A 23,712-nucleotide genomic window follows, 5' to 3' on the forward strand; every position below is an offset into this window, starting at 1 on the left:
CTGCAGTTGGTTTAGTTTTAACTTAACAGAGTGTCATATGCTCTAACATCTTTTCCTAGTAGGTGATAGTTTTGATAAGCGTCTCACAAATTTTAATTTCTGAGACTCTGAGATGCTTACTTCTACTTACTTCCTTTTGATTAGGGCTATGAGTACGTTGTCCTTCTTGGTTATTGCTTTTACTACTTAGGATTTCCTTTATAAGGCCAATTGCTCTTGACCTTAGATATTAACCCCAAATGGAGGTTCTAAGGTGATATTAAAAAATGGAAAGATCTTGTTAATGTAAACTACATAAATAAAAACTACCATATGCAAATTTGAAAAGGAAGATACAATGTAAACAGGAGTTTTCCAGGTACCATGTTAGGCACGTTGAACCCATTACCTCATTTGACCTTTACAAAAATCTTATGACATGAGAAATACTGTTATTCCTGTTTTAAAACTGAGGAAGTGAGGCCAATACCATATAGCTAGGAAGGCCAAAGGTGTGATACAGTCCTAGAAACGCCACGCTCAAGGCTGATAATGCTGTTACCTAGAGAATTGAAGCTCACACATTACATTTTGTGCTAATTATAGCTAATATTATTGAATGGAATTATCTTATATAACCTACTGAGGTGTATTACATCTGTTTCTTTTAACAGAGCATACCAAGGATAAAAACGTTTATTTGACAGATCAAGGCGATGACATTGACATTCTGAACATTAATTCTTACAGTTCTTTAAGAGCAGGGATTATTCATACTTTATATATCTTATTAATACTTATATATATCTTATACATACTTATGTATATCTTATATATCTTATAAAGTTTTATTCATACTGTATATATCCAGTACCAAGCACATTCCAGACAATCAAATGTTATTCAAATCAGTGCAAGCGTGAATATATAAATGAGTACATAATGAATGAATGAATGAAATTATAAGATATCAGTGACTAGTAAAGTTTTTAGGTCTATTAAAGTTTTGAGGCCTATTTGCCCCATACATCTTCAATAAATTTGTCCCTGTATAAATCTTCAATAGGTTGCTTTTCTTTATGAGCTCATATGTTTGCTCTTTGTAATGTTTTCATCTCATTGTCAGTGTTCTAAATGGAACATCCATAGATATGACATGTACCTGAAGCTCTTTGTAGATGGGGAGAGTAAAAGGAAGTTGCTGTAGGTAGCTCAGGTCATTGTGTCCAAGGGAGACAAATAAAGTCATGTTTGATCCAGACCATGGCTGTATTCAAGGGCTTTGATCCAAGGTGGGGGTCCAGCTGCAGGGGCATCTGGGAAGTACATCCTTGGTCTGTTGCCAAGTCATTGGGCAGAAACGTCTGTCTGAGGTCACTGGAAACTGAATTCAGATCCTACATGAAAGTAGTGGACTGAAACCAGCATACAAGGTCAGTCCCCTACCAATTTGGTCAACATCTGTGGTCTGACTCTAATCCTAAGGTGGAAATGAAGCAAGGACCAGGAACTGGGTGGCCAGACTCTAATGTACTCTATGATGAATTTACCTAAGGAGGTTTGCCCAGATTCTCCCAAAGGGGTGGTTAAATTCTTTGCAGGACACTTGACCCAAGGCATGGAAGCAACATGGGTTTTCAGATGCTCTCCCATTATGGTGAAGAAATTCCCAATATACTGTAGGAATTAGGTGGAGTTGATCCTCAGGAGATAAACCTATTGTGTCTTCACCAGAGTAGGGCAAAGCTGGACAGGCACAAACAGAGAGGGACAAATTGCTAGTGGAACTTTTGTGAGTAGGAGCTTCTGTCTCTCCTTTGAAACTTCTGCCCTCCAATTTATTGTCTGTCTCAAAATACACTGCTCTGGGGGTGCCTGGGTGACTCAGCTGGTTAAGTGTCTGACTTTTGATTTCAGCTCAGGTCATCATTTCGTGGTTCGTGAGTTTGAGCTCTGCATCGGACTCTGCACCGACAATGTGGACCTGCTTGGGATTCTCTCTCCCTCTCTCTCTCTGCTCTTCCCCTGCTCATGCTGTTTCTGTCTCTCTCAAAATAAATAAATAAACTTAAAAAAATACATTGCTCTGAACTGAAGATAATACTTCAGAGAGAGTGCAATGAAGGCATTGATTTGCAGGGAGTGGTTCATAAAAGGACTTACATTGTGCCAAGACCTATGCTAAGTGCTTGACTTTCACTATCTCATTTATCCCTACAACAACACTTTTTGACCCATCAAGCTACATATAGAGTATTTCCACCACTCAGAAAGTTCCCTCATGATTCAGTGCAAATTTGTTTACTTTTAATTGATTCATTGAGTAAAGAACTGGAAATCACTATGGGTGGTACATTCCCTTTCTGCATCACATTGGAAGTGAGATGTTGACAAACTGGGTGGGTGGGTATATACAGAATGGGAAAGGATTCAGAGACCATGTTGTATAAAGAACATGTGTCAAAAGAAATAGTGACATGAATATGACTGGTACTAATATGGTAGTTCTAAGAAAAATTGGAAACCTGCGTTTGGTCAATCAAGGTTAGCCAAATATTTTAAGACACTTTCCAATATTGGAGGAAAGGGTTATTATAGGGCCATTTGGGGGAAGTCCGAGGTCTTAGGACAGTCATGAGCAGAGAGGATATGAAGGAGGGAGACAGAATTTTCCCTGTTGTGTTAGTGACTGCATCTTGCATTAGTTCATCTCAGCTTTGTTTTTTCTTCCCGCCCCACCCCCCACAGTCTTTCCATTATTTTATCTATGAATTGCTTCTCTAAGAACTCTTAAGTCTGTCTGTTTAACTCCTGGTCCTCTGTATCACAAATTCTACTGGTTTCAGGATTCTTGGATGATAGTAGGTATGGTGAGGTGGAAGCATAAAGAATATTCAGGATAATAAGACATGGGACTGGAAGTAGAAGACTTGGTTGAGTTGTACACCCAGTAGCATATAGGTGGGGCAAGTGTCCTTGCTCTTCAGCCTCAGCTTTTGCATACTTGTAAAATGGAACTGTGTGTGTGTGTGCGTGTGTGTGTGTGTGTGTGTGTGTGTGTGTGTCCTAGGGAGTTTCTCTGAGGATCAAAAAGAGAGGGAACATAAATGCGTTTGCAAACTGTTGTTGACATAATTGAAATGTAAAGTTTTCTATCACTATTGCCATTGTGACATTACCATTTGTAAGACCTCCTTTAATTTGGAAGCCCCTTAAGCCACAATGATCTGTGTAGTGGGGTCATTACTGTGTTGGAGCCTTAAATGGAGACTTTATCCATGATTTCTGAAAGGTCACCCACCCCAGAGACACATGTGAACAGAAAACAAATTTGTTTGTTAATTGGTTTCAGTTCTGTTGGCTTCAAATAGAGATCTCTGGGAGTCCTTGGCTGGCACATCAAAGGGACATTTCGAAGGAAATCTGTATGAGACCTCAGAGCAAATAGGCACTCAGCTATTTCCTTTCTAAAAAGGAAAAACATTCTGCTTGTTTGGGTGCATGAACATATGTATAACAACTTGCTCTAATCCTTTCCCCCATGCCTTGTTCCATTTTAAAGATAGAACAATCTAACACCCCAGCTTTTATATTATCTTCCACTTTAGGACTTTCACAGTATTTCTGGAAATTTTGCCTAAGCAGCATTACACCTTCTTTATTTCACAGGTATGCATAAAAAAGCAATATCCATTAACATTCTTCATGGCATTTTGATGGTAGGAAAAATATCTGAGTTTATTTTTAGGGAAAATCACAGGGCAGAAAGAATAACAAATATTTGTGGTTGCCTTGGGAACTCAACTTCTAGATATTATGATTATGGAAAGGAGGAACAGATTTGGAGCTGGGGCAATTGGTTACCAAGTAATAGAACAGCAAGAGAACCTGCAAGAGAGTTAGAAAGAAGTAGATCTATGTAAAAAAAACAGGTGCCTTGTCAATTATTTTTTCTTTTTGTCTGTTTCTGATTACTATATCCTGCCTTCCTGAGAGAGGAATGTGATGGGATGCTTAATATAACCAAGTGATTTTCTTGTTCTCTCTCTCTCTCTCTCTCTCTCTCTCTCTCTCTCTCTGTGCGTATGCGTGTATGTGTGTGTGTGTGTGTGTGAGCGCGTAAAGGTCAAGGTACCAATTTGACCTTTCGCCAAATTGTCCTCAGAGGAGAAGGTTTCCAAGGGGAGGCACTGGAGCCAGGAAATCAAGCTTTTTGTATTCCTGGATCTTTCTTGGAACAGCTCATTATGTGTGACATTTACAGATGTAGCCCCAGCTGCTCAGGAGTGTAAGTTCCTCAGAATACACATGCTTTATAGGAGCATTAAAAGTGTCCTATGTGTTGGGAGGAGCACTGGGTGATGTATGGAAACCAATTTGATAATAAATTTCATATTAAAAAAATAAAAAAATAAAACTCAAAAAAAAAAAAAAGTGTCCTATGCTGCTTGTTGCCAGCATTTCTAGCACTGATACTCACTAGCAGCTTGTTCCTCTGGCCAACCTCAGAGACAAGGGGACTTCTGTGAGCTCTGATGTCTCGTGCAGACAGTGGGACTAACTGTGGGGTTTGAAGGCCTGGAAGAAGATTCTAGTTTCATTCCCCAGTCACTCCAAGACCTTGGTGGACCCAGGATATGGAGGTTCTGTACTTGTATGGCCTTCTGAGTTGCATACGGCATTTGACTTGCTGTTCCCCCAGAAAACATTTGATGTACACCCCAAACACTCAGGGTCTGTTGGAAAGCACCCCTAGGCCTAATACTCTTTCTCTTGGAGCTGGCAGACAATGGAAGGAAAGAGTTACTTGGGGAAAGAAGTAAAGCTGGATGTCAGAGTGGGGTTAGGATTCAAGCATCAGGGTCTACAGGGCTCCAAGACTCTCGCCACTCCATTCCCACAGGACAAGATAGTGATGGGGTGTGTTATTGGGAGTTTAAGCCTAAGGGAGGGATATGTGTGAGGCATAGGTGACAAGGACTGGGTTAGGTTATCTGGGGTGCTAGGGGCTGACAGGCCCATTTGGAGAAGTCAGAAAACACAGGTAACAGACTCTATTGTTACATATAAGCTGGCAGGAACTGCTTTGATGAGGGCATAGTGCCAGCCCACATGACTGGGCAGCCACTGTGGAACTCATCCTCCCTGATTTCTCTTCCATTGCCAAAACTCAGCTCTTCTTTGATTCTGTCTCTGTGTCTCCTGCTGCACAGGCTGCACTGGCTGGAAAACTCCCTTCCATTGTCACAAATTGTATTCGAGAGGGTTTCTTGTTCCAGGCCAACTCCATTGATCTCCTAAGAAAAAGAGGTAGAGCCAAATGTTCAAGCATTTGGATGAACCAAACCTCCAATCCTAGTTCTGCCTCTTACTAACTATATCATCACCGCAGGCAGGTAACTTAACTTTTCTGAGTCAGTGTTCTCAACCAGTACAATATGATTAATTTTGTATTGGTTTGTTCAGAGGGCTAAATGAGGTAATGCAAGCCCAACCATGGCTCAAGCAGTGGTTGTTGGCGTAGTCTATTGTGGCCAAGATCATAAGGTCACAGGACATGAAAAGCAGCCACAAAACCCAACCTAGACATTTATGAGGCAGAAACCACCTGTGGTGACCTTCTTAGAAGATGGCTATGTTAACTGGCCATACTTGACTGAAGGAAGTGGGTAGGTGGTAGGTGGGGGGAGGGGTAGGAGGAGATAGAAAAGGGAAGAGTTAAATGAGTGTCAGTTCCTCCTAATAACGAAGAGCATAGTGTTCCCACCATCACACAGGCTTGTGCTTACATTCCAGCTCTGCACTTACTGTGTGACAGTGAGCACATTACTAAACATCTGACCCCCAGTTTCCTCAAGTGCAAATTGGCCTAATGATATCTATAGTGTTGTGAAGATTTCATGGATGGTGCACGTAGTGTTTAGCATAGTGCCTGGTACCCAGCAAGCACATAACAAACGGTAACTGTGAGGATGAAACTGAGAGTTTTCCAGTGCTGCTCTTTCCATCCAAGGAGGCAGGAAGGAGACAGGGTGGGTACTTGGTAAAACTGGGTGCTGGTGAAGTGGATGTGGCATCTGAGAGCTTCATTTCTGGACCTCTCTTCTATATCCTGAGCCTTATGTCCTCCCACCCTGCTGCCCAGTGCCTGGGTGCTACCAAAGTCCCTTTCCTCCAACCCATCCCAAGGGATAGTTTGTCCCTTGCCCTCCTCCTATACTGCCTCCAAACCCATGTTCTTTCTATTCAGCTTTTCCACAGCCAGGTTTGGGGAACACAGTCCATCTCAACATTTCACGTTAAGGTGTGAAGAACCACACAACTCCCTTCCACTTTAAGGCCCCAGAGTATTTCTTTACTCCCCTGAATTGGAAATGAGAATGAGAAGCAGTGGAGTAGAGAGTGTACTTTGAGCCCAAGGACTTCCATATTGCTCTGAAAGGAGCCTGCAAGACAAGCCTGGAGGAAGGGCAGAATCAGCAGGGGAGGGAGAAGGTGTGGGTTTCCCTAACCTCCCTACAGCATCCCCTTTCTTTGCCTGAGAAGGCGAACCCTAATTCTAGAACTTGAAGCTGATGTTGCTTTCCGAAGAATAGGGTGACCCAGGACTGATACTCACCAAGCCAGGCTCAGTCCTAGATTCTGGCTTCCAGTGTACTGTCAGCAGCAAAACCTGGTTCCCAAACCACCAAGTCTAGTGAGAAAAAGTATCAGCAAATGGTGAAGTGACAGGAATCTTTGCACCTACCCTAGACTTTTCTATCATGAGAAAAAGAAGAATCCTGGAAATTTGGGAAATTAAAACACTTTTCAACACCATTTACAGATGTAAAAAGCCTCTGGTTACTTGGGTATTGCACATTTGCATATTTGATTTTATACATTGATTCAAAATGAAGTTATGGCCTTGCAAGCTATAATCATCATTATCATAATAATCATAATCATTGATTTACAGTTCATATGGGAGTTTCTGAAAGATTATTCAGTTTAATTCTTTTAGCAACTCCATCAAATAGGTAGTACTGTTAATCCTCCTTTTACAGTTGAAGAAACAAAGACTGAGAATGTGACTTACTCAAGATCCCAGCTCCTGTAACCTCTGGGTGTTGTTTTGCTGTTGCTTTTTCATTTAGGTAGTCTGCTGCCAACTTTAGAATAATTCATGGAAAGGTGTGAGGCTATGGCTCTTTGCCTCTTCCAATGTGAAGCATAATAAGCTGCATTAATTTCCAGGAAAAGGGCTGAGAGAGAAAAAAGGAGAATACATCTATGATTCATTGATACAACTTTTAAGGAAATTTGATAAGTCTAGAATTTCAAGCTTTCTTTTGACCATCTTCATTTTTTTTTTTCAAATCAAAGTTTAACCTATTGAAATAAATATACTTTTACTCTACCTAAACATGAAGCTCCACATGTCACAGGGCTTAGAAGGGTGGGTCTCCTAACTGATTGGAGGCAGTGAGTTCTATTTCTTATTTAAAGTCATAAATGTTTTAGAATAGGGAGGGAATGTTAAGATATTGTTTGTATGAAAATACAAAAGCATGAGATTGGAAGCTTGTTGCAGGGCTTTGGATGAGAACAAAGGAGGGAGAGTGAAAACCGACATTGTTGTATGAGTATAAGATAAAACCACCCTAGTCAGGTGGAAGCTTTGGATGAAGTATTTCTATTAAAAAGCAAAGACAGAAGCAAAATAAACTGTGAATGGAGTTTTCCAACTAAAGGAGGTCTTTGCAAACCAGATATTCTAATAATTAGTATTTCAAAGATACTATGCCAGCTTGGTCTTGGGGAAGTTGCTTAATCTGTCTCATTTGCATTTTCCTTATCTGTAAAACAGGAACTAAAACAGTAGTTAACTTATAGTTCCTTTAAGAGTATTAAATGAGAAAAACAATTTTTATGTGGTGTGCCTAGTACAGTGCTTGGCATGAAGATCACAGTAGATGTTGGCAACACTTTCCTTTGTTACCCCCACCCAACCCCTTTCAATTATGAAAGTTTGAAACACTGTAACTTTACCTAGATATTGATTGGAAATCTAATTTTCCAAAAATATATGAAAAATTCTTAATATTCCTCATAGATACTTTTTGCGAGTTAGAGGAGGATTTTAGTGCCCTTCTTCCATCTTCTTTGATTTAATTCTGATTCAAAAGAAAGATATGGCTAAGAAGTAGGAGAAATGAATAGTTGATTTAGGCATTAATAATCTTGAAGGAGGAAAACAAGGCAACCAGCACTTGGCCTCAATTTTTAGGAAGAAGGATTAAAAAAAATCAGAAAAATGATAGGTGAGATCTCATGGTCAGATTTGCTAAAGAATATGGCTCAAAAGGATAGGAGTCTAAAAGTGATATAACCAACTAAATGAGCAATCAGATTATGTGATCGGAAGTAATCTTAATGGATAAGAGAAGTGAAAGGCATTTAAAATACTTATTTGACCAGAGGGACCTTGATAAGGAGTTTAGAAATTAGGGGTGAGTTTAATTTTATTTTATATATTTCTCCATTTTCTCAAAATTTCTAGGATCACCATGGCTTTTATAAAATAAAGTCCTCCCCCCCCACCCAAGGATTTGTACGATAGAGACAAAAGATGGCAAGTAGTCAACAAGAACGTTTAGAAGCTAGGAGAATTCTTTTAAAAGTAGCATCCCTTGGGCTAAGTATCACTTGGAGATGAGGCATGCAGGAAAAAATGCTAAAGATAACAAAAAAAGTTATTTTGATTACGGTTCAGTGCAAGACATGAACAGGAAGAGGGATTCACAATGGTAATGGATTATGCAAAAGAATTGGAACCTCTGAACTTCTATTTTGCTTGAGTCTAGAAAGTTCAATCAATTCAAAGTGAAACATACCTCATTAAGAAGTCATTGAAACAGATGAGAAGTTATTAAGAGAGTCCATGATTTTTCTAAATGAATTTAAAGAACTTTATAGACACGATGGTCTTTAAGTTCTCAGAGTTAGTAACCTAAATCATAAAATATGGGGGAGGATAGGTTCAGGAAACTCCACATGAGGTTGATTCTTGGCAAAGTCTTAAAATAAATATGGAAGATTTGTTAGCAACTAAAAAAGAAAGCCCCAATCACTTGAAACTGGCATGGATTTATTAAATCAAGTTATATCAGATTGCCCCAATTAGGAAGATGCATAGGAGGATGTTAGAGTTAATGAATTTGGAAGTCTCTCAAATTCATAGAAATAGTGTATTTTATTTCAGCAAGAGGTTCATAAAATTTTTTATAGAACATTTAAAACAAAACCAAAAAGAATAATATACCTCTATATACCCATTACCCATCTTCAACAGCTATCAATATTCTGAGATTTTTGTTTTCCCTGTTGCTCTCCCCTCCACCAGGTCTTTTTATTGTTGGTATTGGAATACTTTAAAGCAAATCCCAGATATAATATCATTTTACTTGTAAGTACTTCAGTATGAGAAAAACGTATAATATACAACAGTATGAGAAAGACGTATGACAAAGTCTTTCATGATATGCTTAAAGATGAGTTGGAGAAACATGGATTGGATAAGAATGAACTCAGAGGATTGGTATTTAGTGTGAATCATGGCTAAATCATGTTGACAAACGGTTTGAAATCCACCTTGAGGAAAGGTTATAGGGGAACATACCACAAGGTTCTGCACTTGTCCCAGTATTATTTGGCACATTTTATCAGTGATTTGGATGAAACCATAGGAAGCACATTTAGCAAATTTGCCAGTAATACACAGCTTTTAGTGAGAGTGCAATATATTACATAAAAGAATCAAGTATCATCAAACCAGAAAGATGGGCTGGAGCCATAAGGCTGACATTTAAATGATAGACACACCCCAAGAGAGAATCCTGACTTGGAGATAGTTTGTGTGAAAAAGATCTGTAGGTTTTACTGGACCGCAGTTTTCAATATGAGCATCTAAAGCAACTAGTCATACTAGGTGGCAGCAATTAAAGTTAAGTTTCCAAATCAAGGATATAATAACTTCACTCTCTCTGTAGTACTACCCTCAGTTCAGAGCAGTGTTTTGTCTTAATTATTTTTAATGTTTATTTATTTTTGAGAGAGAGAAAGACAGCACAAGCAGGGGAGGGGCAGAGAGAAAGGGAGAGACAGAGTCCAAAGCAAGCTCCAGGCTCTGAGCTGTCAGCACAGAGCCCAACACGGAGCTCGAACCCATGAACCATGAGATCATGACCTGGGCCAAAGTTGAACCGACTGAGCCACCCAGGTGCCCCCAGAGCAGTGTGTTTTGAGAGAGACATTAACAAACCAGAGGGCATCTAGTAGTGGGTAATTAGGGTGACATGAGATCTGGCAAGGTGAGACATGAGATCTGTAAATGTGGTTAATGGAACTGGGGTTATTTGTCCTCAAGAATGGGAAACTGGGTATCTTTGTGGATTAAAACTGTTAATGAAGAGAAGTAAACATACTGCATTGCATCATAGTTTAAAGCTGAAATCAGTGGGTGGGAGTTAGAATGAAACAAAACTTGCATCGTGATAAAGAGCTTCCTAGAGATTAGCCATGTCTGCCAAAAGCATGCACTACATGGACATGTATTTCTGTCAGTGGAGAAGGATACGGCAGAGGTTAAATACCCAGCTTTCAAGAATTCCGTAGAAGTAGATTTTCTGCTTAGAAGCAATTTGAAACCTTGGCTGCACATTAGAATTACCTGAGGGGTTTTAAAAATGACTAGTGCCTGAGCCCTAACCCCAGAGACTCTGATGCAGTTTCTCTGGATGGGACTGGAAAAAGTTCTAGGAGATTCTCCTGTGCATTTGGGGCTGGGAACCTTGGAATGCATGAACTCTAAGCTTCTTTCCACTTTGAGATTTTTTTTGATCTGAAAAATATGTACCACATTCATGGAGTATTAAAAAGTCAAAATGGTGGAAAGCCTAAAGATGACAGTGAAGTCAGACACAAAACTGAGCTCAGGGAAGAAAAGAGAATTGGTTAAGCGAGACTGAAAGTGCCAGAGGCTACGAGGAGAGAGTGCATCTTAGAAGAGGGGGTGCCCCTGTCTTTGGTAAGAAGGTAAGAATGAGGCTGAGTGAGAATGGTAGAGGGGATGAGAGCGTGACTAAAGAACATGGGGGTCTGAAGAAGAAGCTAAATTCAGGATGGTCCCAGGAAAACTGGGATCATCCTAAAATTGCCCTCTGGCCCCTAAATGAGGACAGCACAAGAGACCTTTTCTTATCTTAGTCCCTCCCCCTCGCAGAGTGAAGCTGTGTTGTGTATACATCTGAGTGGGTCATACTGGCATAGTGAGCATCAGCAGAGGTTACAGTTCATGCTCCCTCTAGCTGTTGGTTCCCGTCACGGGGTCTTGCTTGCCGGGCATCTTGCTGGGGTGCTAGTGTTGGGCTCACTTCCTTTGGGCTGCCTGCGAATCCCTTACCCTACCTGTCTCCCAAATCCCTGCTGAAACCTCTTAGAGTGATTTTGAACCTTGTTTCTCTGAAGAGCTTCCTAGAAGTTCCCTCACTGTTATTTCAGTCCCCCTCTCACCATGATGTTAAACAATCTCGAAGGTGACTTCCCAAATCTGGCTGGCTTCAGGGATAGTGTACAAGGGCTGCCTTTAAAAAGTAGGCTAGATGGGGCGCCTGGGTGGCTCAGTCGGTTAAGCATCCGACTTCAGCTCAGGTCACGATCTCACGGTCCATGAGTTCGAGCCCCGCGTCGGGCTCTGGGCTGATGGCTCAGAGCCTGGAGCCTGCTTCCGATTCTGTGTCTCCCTCTCTCTCTGCCTCTCCCCTGTTCATGCTCTATCTCTCTCTGTCTCAAAAATAAATAAACGTTAAAAAAAAAATGAAAAAAAAAAAAGTAGGCTAGAGGGGCACCTGGGTGGCTCAGTCGGTTAAGCGGCCGACTTCGGCTCAGGTCATGCTCTCGTGGTCTGTGAGTTTGAGCCCCGTGTCGGGCTCTGTGCTAACAGCTCAGAGCCTGGAGCCTGTTTCAGATTCTGTGTCTTCCTCTCTCTGACCTTCCCCCATTCATGCTCTGTCTCTCTCTGTCTCAAAAATAAATAAACATTAAAAAAAAATTTTTTTTAAATAAAAAGTAGGCTAGAGGTAGCTGAGGGATTCCCTATTAGGAACAGGCTAGAGGCATGCTGCTTTCACGATCTCTTTCTCATCAAAAGAGAAATATGGGTGGGAGATGTTGAGTCATTTACAAAAATAGCCCAGAGGAAATCCCTCTGAAATCATAGGAGAAATGCCCAGAGTTGTGCTTTAAATATAAAGAATAAATTGGATGGTCTTCACTGACTGTACCCCTAGTAGGCCTCACAACTGCTCTGCAACTATTTTTTTAAATATCCACCATTGACTAGGGGGTAGTTAGAGTGCATTATGAATTAAAGCAGTAGTTTTCAAAGTATGATTCCTGGACTAGCCACAGCAGCGTTACCTGGCAACTTATTAGAAATGCAAATTCTCTGGCTTCACACATAGTAAGACATAGTAAATCAGTAACTCTGAGCATAGGGTCCAGCAGTTTTGTTTTAACAATACACGTAGGTGATTTTGAGTGGGTTTATGGTTGAGAACTGGATTACAGAAACTGTGTCCTTAGAATGTTCTCTAAAGGACTTGCCCAGAGCCTGCCCTTTGACGTAGGCAAACTGCAAGCCAAAGGAACTTCAGTTCTAACCAACGAGCCAGGGTGGGGGTGGGGTTAGTATTTTGCTTAGTAAAATAGGTCATGTGACAGGAGAGAAAAACTACAAACAAGGAAGAGTAAAATCAAATAGAATCAGAGTGGTAAAGCAGTGGACAATCCAATTAATTCATGTCATTACAAAATTCGAAAGTCATTATTCAAATGACTATAATTATGAATACATACCTACATAAAAAGGAATTGTATGATATGAATTGGATTTTTAAATATGCTGTATTTTGTTTCACCTTGGAGATGTGATTTATTGTGAGAACATTATATAGTAGGTTCTGGTCAGTCCTCAACTGAAGGTCTATGTTGACAGGAAAATGGAAGAAACATGCTGAATTTTAATAATTCAGCTGATTTAATAATATCAGCTAAAAGATAATTTAGCTGCTACAGTTTTATTTTCTTGGAGTTACGTGGTAAAAAATCACAGATACCAAAAATGTGAAAAAGTTATGATCTTAATCATAACCATATCAGCCACAACAATAACAATCATAACTACAATTGCCATTTATAGTGCCTATGCTGTGTGCACACACTGCTGTGTGCTTGGCACTAGGGATGAAGTTGTGGACAAGCAGACATGGTCCTTGCCCTCTGAACCAGTGGTTCCCAACCTCGGCTACACATTAGATGTACCAGGGAGTCATTAAAAGATTGCAGTGTGTAGTCCCCACCTGCAGTAATTCTGATTTAATTTGTCTGGGGTGGAACGCAGGAGTTGGTATTTTTCCCAGTGAATTTAATATGCAGCCAGCATTGAGGCTGGTGTGGTGGAATACTTACGTATGTAGATAATTAATTACGATAGCTTCAAGTGATAGAAAAGTTTCGAGTGTCGTGCAGAGTGCCTGCTAGTGTGAGTTCATAAAAGGGTTCCCTGAGGCGTCCTTGAGGGAGTCACTTTCAGTTGGGATCTGAAGGCTGAGTAGAAAATAGCTAAACAAAGGAAGTGGGAGGAGAATGTTCCAGGCAGAGTAAAAAAATTGTGCGAGGACCCTGTAGCAGGGGGAGAGTGGTGAAGTGAGGCTGAGGGGAGGCAGAGTGAGGGGAAGAGTGGTGATAAGAGAGTCTAGAAACCCAGAAAGGGTAGAGCACACAGAACCTATGGCTTGCATGAAGGTTTCTGGTTTTTATTCTAAAGTAATGGGAAGCTCTGAAGTGTTTTAAGTAACTAGTGGGTGATGTGATCATATAGGCACCTTGAAAAGATCACTCTGGCTTCAGTATAGAAAGTAAATTGTCGAGAGGCAAGAGTGGATGCAGGGAGATGAGTTAGGAGCCTGCTGTGGGAGGTGGTGGTGGTTGGACTAAGGAGGTGGCAGTGTGATGGAGGGGGATGGGGAGGCATCAGAATCTTTGGGAGGCAGGACCCAGGACTAGACACAAAGTCTCAGAAAAATTTCCTGAATAAATGGGTTGTTTGGGTGTGAAGGGTGAGGGTGAAGAAGAAATGGAGGATGATGCTGTTCTTGGTATCACAACTGGGTGAGATCTCAGTAGAGATGTTCACTGAACTATAAATGTTGAACTATGGGAAGTCGGAGGAAGAACAGGTTTGGGGGGAGGGGAGAAACATGCATTCTGTTTGAGTAGAATGGGTTTGAGGTGTCTGTGAGTCATCCAAGCTGAAAGGGCAAAGAGGGAGCCAAAAAGTCAAGAATACGTATGTCTGGACTAAACATAAGTTAAACTATTTCCCACACATTGACAGTAGTAACTGAGGCCATGGGGTCCGTTGGGATCACTCTAATCACTCTTTTCATACAGAGCTCACTACATCTTCACATCAACTTCCCAAAGTAAGTGATGGATGTTTTAAAAATTTTAGTCTAGAAAATGAAGATTTAGGAAGTTAGAAAGTTTAGAAAGCCCAAGTCACACAACTAGTAAGATGCAGAGTTGAGAGTTTATCCTATGAGATTATTACATAGTCATAAAAAAGGAGATGCATTACTACTTAATCATACTCTCTTTAATCAGAATGACTCATTGCCAGAGACAATGTAGAGTTAACCATACTTGCTTAGAAAGAACCAGCCAAATGTGGAGTTCCTTCTATTATAAACCTATCATTTAGGGCTATTATTCTTTGTAATTTAGTGAGAAAATATTCCATGGAGTTTATGACTAAGCGCTGGGATCCAGATTTGGGATTTACTACCCAAACATTTGTCCTCTTACTTCCTACAGTACATGCAGACTGAAGTTGAGGTTTCCTGGCAGCTCACTAAAAATAGTCAGAACCATGGAGTTGAGAAGTAAAACATTTGAAATATTCGAATCCCCCACCCTTTTTCTTGATGGAAAATGTTGTATACTAAAAATTCAAATCAATCTTATCCATTCATTTATTCAACTGAACTGACATATGGAGTATTGACATAGGCCAGACCCTTTGCTGGTTTCTAAAGATCTAAAAGATACTCTGTGTTCTCAGGGCACTTATTCTCATGGAGGAAACTGACACAAGTTAAAGGCCATTGTAGCACTGGGCACGGGTGCCATGAGACAGATGCAGAGGAAGGGCAAGAGGCTTTCAGGAAGACTTTCTGGAAGCAGTGACACATAAACTACTTATTCTCTCTCAGCCTCCATTTCCCCAGAAGATAGTTAGATAAAGAAGTGAGAGGAAAGAATAGTGTTTTAGACAGAAGAAAGAAGCAGAAACATTGTGTAAGGCATAAGGATATGAAAAAGGGCCAGTGTAGAAACTAACACCTTGAAGTATACCTGGGGACATGGCCTCCAAACTGTTGTTAAAGAGTTTTGCTTTTATTTTGAGACATTGCTCAGAGAATCAGAAGTTCATACTGGTGGGATTGTAGAATCAGGTTTGCATTTTTAGGATGTTCGTGCTGGCTCTAAAGTAGAAAATGGACTGGAAGGGGAAGAGCCTGGATATGAGAGGGCCTCTATAGAAGCTGTTGTAGAAGTCCAGGCAAGAAGAGATAAATGAAAGGATTTGAGAGATATTTAGTGGGTAGAATCAATAAAACTTGGAGCTTGATCAGAGGGAGAAGAAGGAGTTTAGGGACACTGGTGGTATGGTGGTGACCTTCACTGAGCAGATTATAGAGAAAAATTAGTGTGGGGAAGACAGTTAAGTTTTAAACGTGGTGATTTTGGCTGTAGAACATTACAGCAAATATGTCCAGTAGGTGACTAGAATTACAGATTTGGAGCTCAAGAGCAAGTTCTGGACTGGAGATAATAGATGAGAGAGTCATCTCCATACAGATGAGGGAGTCATCTCCATACAGATTAGGGAGTCATCACCCTTGAGTTGAGTGTATGTATATAAAATGAAATGAGCCAAGGTTCTCAGAACACTATGGAACATCCCTATTCAAAGGGTATGTTGAGAAAGAAGAGCCAGTAAACCAGGGGTCAGAGAAATAGGAGGACTATTACAAGAGAGCCTGGTGTCATGGAAGCCAAGAAAGGAGAGACTTTATGTAGTAAGAAATTAACAGTGTCAAAGTCTATAGGAAATGTAAATACTGAAAAGCATCCATTGGCTGTTTCTATGAGTGGCTTTAGTGGGATGGTGGGACAGAAGCCAGGTGTGGTGGATCAAGGTGGGAGTAGGTTGTGAGGAGGTGGAATTTAGGAATGCCCAGAGTATACAGAGAAAAAAAAAAAAAACAAGTTAGAGGAAGTCACATCTTAAGAACTGCTGGGGCATGACGGGTCAGGTCACTGGAGATGCTGGAGGGAAAGAGCTGGAGGCAAGAGAAGTGGAATGAACATACCAGTAACCATATAAAAATCTAAGAAGAGAGGAAGTGGCCTTTCCCCACCCAGTCCTGAGAGAATAGGTAGAGGGTGGGCCCAATAGTTTCTTTGTTATCTAACTTAACTATCCCATCCCTAAAGATGGGTCTACCAATGTGTCATTCCCAGAGGTCAGTTCTAGGCAACAAAGACTTTCCCAAAAGGTGGAGTAAAATTTTCCTCTTCAACTCAAGTGTTCCCCAGAGTACTTGGGTTTTCAGGAATTTCTATAAAGAGTTTGAACTATTTTAGCCATCATTTCCAAGGACCATAATGTATGCTTCGTTTTTTGTGGTATGCTGAGGTGGAGACACTTTCCCTTCCATTCAGAACAATATTATAACTCCAAAGAAGAGAAAGCATATGGAATCACTCTTGTCTGCTTTGGCCCCCCAAGTCTGTTTCCTTGTCTGGCTGCACTCCTCCTACCTCTGTAAGTCTGAGCAAGTAAGATAGCAGACTGTATGGGTGTCAGCAAGAAGTCAATAGAATGTGCTGTACACATGCCTTTGGTTGTCTCTGCGTTGCGTCCATATTCTACAGACAGCCTGTGTCTTACGGAATAAAAAGAATGACAATCCCATGAAATTCAACATGCAAATGATGAGTGTATAAGGCATAATACCCACTTATTGTTTAACAATGATCAGCTCATTTTTTACCCTGTTAGTTGTGGCAAGACAGCTTGGTGGACATGAAATCATAGTCAGGGAGGGGTATCTAAGATAATGAGTTAGTCTCATTATCTTAGAGGGGTCCTCCTTCATCACTATGGAGAAAGAACTTTCAGGGAAGTGGCATACTTGATTCCATGGCGAAGGCAGCTTTCCCCCAGACCATGCTGGAGACATACCATGCTGTCTGATTCTTTTAGTTGCCATTTCACTCCTCACAGATGACCCCACCTCACCATATTTACAAATTCTTTCTTCATTCAGGGTACAAAATTGAGTAGGACACCACTTTCTTAGTTGTATTCTGGGTTTGAGGAAACTTAAGTCACAGGACTGAACATACACTTAAGATAAAAGAAAGTGTGGGCAATTTTGGTAGGACCTGCTCTCATCTGGTTATGTGTTGGTCTTACTAGTTTTACCCTAGAAGGACACCCCTTTCTCCAAGATCCAGGGACCTTTCTGTAACCCCTCCTGCCTTCCGCCTCCCTAAGCGAATACAGAAAATAAACTAAAAAAATCTGGGGACTCTTAGGTTGTCCTTCCCAAATATCAGCTGTATCTGTTACACCCTTGACAGGAACTAGATACTTATTCAACCTAAGATTGAGTTCTCATATAAGTATCTAAAGTACAGATATTCTGTGTTGCTGGTTAAAGAGAGAGCCAGCTGCTTAATACTGATGATCTGTGATGGTTACCAGAGAATTTAGAAACTTGACTATATCTTATCCAGAGAGGTGTTCCCTCTTGTATTTACATAACAGCAGAGGTACCTAAGAGGAGATGCCAAATTTCCCTCAAAATAAAGCTCTGAATCCACCCAAAGCTCTGCCTCAAAGATACAAAAGAGATTAAATGACCTGAGAAGAATGAATGAGTGGGGATCCAGAGATGGCTACTTGGCCTCATCAAGGTTGGTCAGTGGGTAGCAGGGTGGCAGTGAGCAGAGAATCCGTAAAGTCAGCATCAAACCACCAATGCAAAACTTCCCATTTACTCATTCCCTAACTTCTGGGCTCCTAGCATCTTTGCCACTTTACTCTAAACTGGAAACCCTCTGTAAATATTTCTTCTTCAACTCAAAGCCTCTGGGTTTTGAGGAATTTCTATTAAGAATTTTAAATTACTCAGGGAAACGAGGAGGGAAGGGGAAGAGGAAGGAGGAGAAGGAGGGAGGAAAAGGAGAGAGGGAAGGAGTAAGGAAGGTCATGTGGTAAAATATTTTAAGAATTGCTTGGTGCAGAAGGGAATCAACATGCAGACCTGGGACTGCTGTCCTTGAGAGGACCTGCTTGCTGGGTTGAATCCCTTTGATCGTGTCTGGGGGCTTGGGTTTCAGAAGAGTTGTCACCATTCTGAGGATTGGTGGGGATGGCTTGCTGTGCTTGTACTGTGCAGGTAGCGTGGTTTGTGCTGAGCCCCTGCTTTCCTTCTGGGAAAGGAATTCCATCTGGAATATTGGTGTATGCTGAATGGAAGGTGCCTATGTATCAGCTCCCAGTGAAAGCCCTGGGCACTGGGTCTCTGGTGAGCCTCCCTGGTAGGCAATATTTCACATATGTTGTTCTAACTCATTGCTGGGGGAATTAAGTATGTCCTGTGGTCTCCACTGGGAGAAGACTCTTGAAAGCTTGTACCTGTTTTCCCTAGACATAGTTCCATGCTTGTTTTTTTTTTTTTTTTTTTTTGTCTTTGCTGATGCTTCATATCCTTTCACTGTAATAAATCTTAAGCCATGAGTATGACTATATGCTGAGTCCTGAGTCCTAGCGAATCCATATTCTTCCAGAGATGTCTATGCCTTTATCCAATGGGAACATACTGTACATATTGCTCCACATTTTGCTTTGCATATATAAAATATTTTGAAGACAGTTTGTATCAACATTCATAGATCAAAATCTTTTTTTTTCATGCCTGAATAATATTATCTGCTGTGTTTTAGAATTTTAATATCCAGACCCCAATTAATGGACCTTTGTCATTTTTAGTCTTGCTATTACAAATCATGCTGCACCAAACATCCTTATACATTCATCTTTTCATATATTCATAAGTATCATTAGCAGGTTAAATTTTTAGAAGTAGAATTCTTAGGTTACAGGATATGTACACTTCACTCTTTCATACATATTACAAAATTGCCACCCACCAAAGTTATATGAATTTTTACTCTCACCAACATGTAAGAAATGCCTGTTTCCCCGCTTCCTTGTTATTTCCTTGTTGATAAATAGAATTTCTCTATTGAATTTCCTTACTGAAAACTCACCCTTGTTAGGTATACAGTTCTATGAATTTTAAACAAATGTATATAGTCATCTAACTACCCCCACAATCAAGATACGGAGTATTTCCATGATCTCAGAAAATTCCCTCATGACCTTTTGCATTTTGTAGTCAGTCCTCTGTTCCTGAACCTCTACCCATTGATCTGATTTCTGTCCTTAGTTTTGCCTTTTCTGGAATACTATATAAATGAAATCCTACAGTATGTAGCCTTTTTGAGTCTGGTTTCTTTCACCTAGCATAATGCTTTTGAGATTCATTCATGTTGTTGCATTTATCAGTAGTTTATTCCTTTTTTGTTGCTGAGTAGAATTACACTGTATGATTGTGTCATAATTTGGGTACATTCACTAGTTGATGGGCATTTGGGTTATTTTGAGTTTTGGGTGATGTTACAAATACTTAGGTACAGGTTTTTGTGTAGGCTTATGTATTAACTCTCCTTGGATAAATACTTAAGAGTGGGGTTGCCTGGTCATATGGCAATTATATGTTTAACTTCATAAAGGACTGCCAAACTCTTTCCAAAGTGGCTGTGCCATGTTGCATCCCCGGTAGCAACATGAGAGTTCTAGTTGCTCCACATCCTTGCCAACATTTGGTATTGTCAGTATTTGGGGGGGGGGGGGGGCATTCTAATAAGCATTTAGTAATGTTATCAAATAAAAAAAACTTTTCTATTCTGATAAGTGATAAAAGTTATCCCATTTTTTCATTTGCATTTCTTTAATTAAGGACACTGAGAATACATTTAATATATTAAGAATATATTTCTTTGAAGTGCCTATTCATGGTTTTTGCTTATTTTTCTATCAGATAGGTTGATCATATTCTTAATGATTTTTAATGACTCTATATATTAAGGAAACTAACTGGTTCATAGCTGTTACAAACATTTTTCATACTTTGTAACTTTTTACCTTGTTTATGGCATATTTTGCTGCAGAAATATTTTTATGTTGCTTCTGACTTTTATATCTCATGGGTGCAAAGATGTGGAGATAGAAATGAGAGAATTTATGAATGTAAGGTATAGAACACAGGGGACTGTAAGTCTAGGTAACCTGAGTGAGTCAGTTTACTCCACCTTGGCTCTGACCCCCTACTCTGGTGATATATGGCCAGTACAGATTTTCATAGTCTTTGTCACTGGCTGAAACTAACCAAAGCTTATTGACAAATGCAGCTGCTCTGAGAAAGGGCAGAGTCCCCAGGGTGCATTTCTTCAATTCAGTTGTGGAAGAGGATTCATTTAGTGAAAGCAATGTGCTTAGTGCAAAGACCATCAATACATGAGATTGTTACACTTGTTGGCTGGGACACAGGGAATTCCTGTCTGCAGTCTCAGTGATGTCACTTTGCTGGAAACAACCTTCTTCCTTGCCAGCCCTATACTTGAATACGGGATTCCATGATGACCACAAAGACTTATTGTGCTCCATGCAGTCTATGGGCAAAATAATTCAGGAGAGGCCAGAAGGGGTGTGGGTGAGGTGGTAGATGGTATGGTGGGAGGAAGTAAGGAGAAGAGCGAGGAAGGAGACTCCTTTGCTTCCTTATTTCTCATACATAGAGCCCCTATTGGCGTTTGATTTTTGCAGTCATTAACAATTTTTCCAGTCAGGCACACCAAATGCAAAGTCAGTTACTTGCTGCTAATCTGAAAAGAGCACAGCTCACAGCAAGAGCCTTGGAGAGGGGAACATGGGGGTGGCAGAATCCAATTTGCAGGAAGAGCTCAGCACCCCTACTCGCATTTCTACTGCCTGAGTGTCCCTAGCTGGGCTCCTCCTGCCCAAAGCTGAGCCTCAGATGGGGCTCACTCAGGACCAGCCAAGCCACTTTGTTAAGATAAATGTGCTCCTTTTCTAAAGAGTTGTGGGCTGAAATTAGTCAGCTAATTAACATTTCAAAGATTAGGAATAAATGATCATAAATAGAAGCAAATAGCTTCCTCTGAAGTCTGTGGTTCAAGGGATCAGTAGGACAGGGCATGGGTAATTTACTCAATTAATTATCTCTCCCTCTCTTTCCATTCCCATCCTCCACCTCTCCCTTCCCCTCTTATTCTCTGGATCTGTCTTTTTGCCCATGTCTCCCAAGCCTGGGTCAATCGTGTTTTCCCTCCCTCTCCTTTGCCTTTTGCCCTTTAACTGACTAGTCATCATTGAGGCCTTTCAGTTTATTTTTAGCATTTGTGTATTTGTTGACATTGTACTGACTTCCTTGACTTAAAAACACAGGAAAAAACCCCACCAAATTAAACAGCTTTGTCCTCAAATTTGACTCCGGATTTATTAATTGGGAAAATATGGGGGGTGTGAGATGAAATATGATCTTTTCATTTGAACAGAACTTGGGGTGTGTTCTTTTGCATTGAGTCAAGGAACGAAGCTGAGTAATTAATTTCTACATGTCCCTAATGCAGAGCAATGGCTGAGGCAGTGGAGTGGACATGAGAGACTTGGATCGAAACCCTCTCTGCCATTTGCCACACGTCTGTATGTATGACTTTGAGGGGCACCAGGGTGGCTCAGTCAGCTAAGCGTCTGACTTTGGCTTAGGTCATGATCTCATGGTTTGTGGGTTAGAGCTCCATGTCAGGCTCTGTGCTCACAGCTCAGAGCCTGGAGCCTGCTTCAGGTTCCTCTCTCTCTCTCTGCCCCTCCCCGCCCCCCCCCCCCCAACAAACCAACAAACCAACAAACAAAATGTATGACTTTGACCAAGTCCCTTAACTTCTTGGGGAATTACAATCTCAGCCTCTGCTACTTAGCTCCAAGCTTCTGACTCCTAGGGACCGAAGACTCTATTTTAAAGGTAAAACATTGTCTGTTGTCACTTGTGACAACAGTCCAGACCACTCTTATAGCCAAATCCTCAAAGTCAGTCACTTTTCACTTCTGGATGATGGGACTGGCTCCCACATACAGCACCGGTACTATGTGCCAAGCACTGTACTAAGCCTCAGTCATGTGCTGCAGGGTAGGGCAGTGGTTAAAAGCCTGGCCTCTGGGTCCAGAATACCTGTGCTTACTTCCTGGTCCCAACATTTACATCGGTGTAACTTTGGGCAACTTACTTAGCTTCTCTGTGACTCACTTTCCTCATCTGTAGAGTGACATTAATGATGATAATAGTACCTACCTGTAAATTGTGAGCTTATTTAGAAAAAGGGTCTTTGCTAATGTAATTAAGGATCTTGAGATGAGTTCATTCTGTATTTAGGGTGGGCCCTAAATCCAATCACTGGTGTCCTATAAGAGAAAAGAGAGGGAAATGTAGCACACACAGACACAGGGAAAAAGGCCATGTGCAGGCAGTGATTGGAGCGATGTAGCCACAAGCCAAAGAATACCAGGAGCCACCAGAAACTGGAAGATGCAAGAAAGAAATCTCCTCCAGAGCCTTTGGCCCTGTTGACACCTTGATTCTGGACTTCTGCCTTCCAGAATTGTGAGAGAATAAGTTTCTATTGCTTTAAGTCACCAAGTTTGTGGTAGTTTGTTGTTGATAGCCTTAGGAAATTGATGCAGATGATAATAGTACATCTACGTCACAGGATTGTTGTGAGGGTTAAATGGGTGGCTATATTCAAAGTGCTAAGAGCAGAATCTGGAGTACAGTGAAGGCTCTTGAAGTATAGGCTGCTATGTATTGTTTGCTCATTGAATCTTACCTAGCAACCCTATGAAGTAAGTACTATTATGGACCCCATTTTGCACATGAGGAAGTGGACACTCAGAGAGGCTGAACAAAGGTGAGCTTGTCTGGGCTCTGCTATATCTTGAGCCACCCTTCAGATGTTTGTGGAATTTAGCATTCTGCTCATGGATCATGGTGACTATTGGCTCAGTGAACCCTCATGATGATGTTCTCTCAGCAAAGATTCTCTGGTCCTGATCCACCAAGGCCAGAAGGTATAGAGAAGACCTCCCACGTGGTAGTATTTATTCTTCCTGGATCCATCTCACCTGGTCTTGGCACAGTCTTTTCTTCAACAGAGCCATGTCTGCCTATATTTGGTTGTGTGATTGTGCTGTGACCTGACCTCATTGGGGTAGCCTCAGCACCTCATCACAAGAGGCAGGTGTGTGCTGCCTAAAAGGCCACATCCTCCCTTTCCAGGGACTTTAAAGGCCCTTGATGATTTCTTCTTTATCTTATGGTGCTGAGTGTAGATAATACAAATGACTAGAAATAAGTCAGATCTCTTAGAATAAGGCAAAACCTTGCTGGAACCTGCAAGGTCCTATAAGCAAGCAAC

General features: G+C 41.0%; 1 protein-coding gene and 1 long non-coding RNA gene across 4 annotated transcripts in view; one reads left to right on the forward strand and one right to left on the reverse strand.

Annotated features, from left to right (window-relative positions):
- The window catches only part of ENTPD1 (ectonucleoside triphosphate diphosphohydrolase 1), a 92,735-nt gene that overhangs the window by 18,455 nt on the left and 50,568 nt on the right, over positions 1-23,712 (forward strand). The gene's annotated exons all lie outside the window — the stretch shown is intronic.
- LOC109264698 (uncharacterized) lies at positions 658-22,760 on the reverse strand. Its single transcript, XR_002078835.2, has 4 exons — positions 22,593-22,760; positions 7,058-7,223; positions 6,599-6,673; positions 658-5,276 (listed from the first exon to the last, which is right to left on the reverse strand). It is a non-coding gene; the product is annotated as an uncharacterized LOC109264698 (long non-coding RNA).

This window comes from Panthera pardus, unplaced genomic scaffold (genome assembly GCF_024362965.1).
Source record: "Panthera pardus isolate Hobbes unplaced genomic scaffold, ASM2436296v1 HiC_scaffold_22, whole genome shotgun sequence".
Classification (NCBI taxonomy): Eukaryota; Metazoa; Chordata; class Mammalia; order Carnivora; family Felidae; genus Panthera; species Panthera pardus.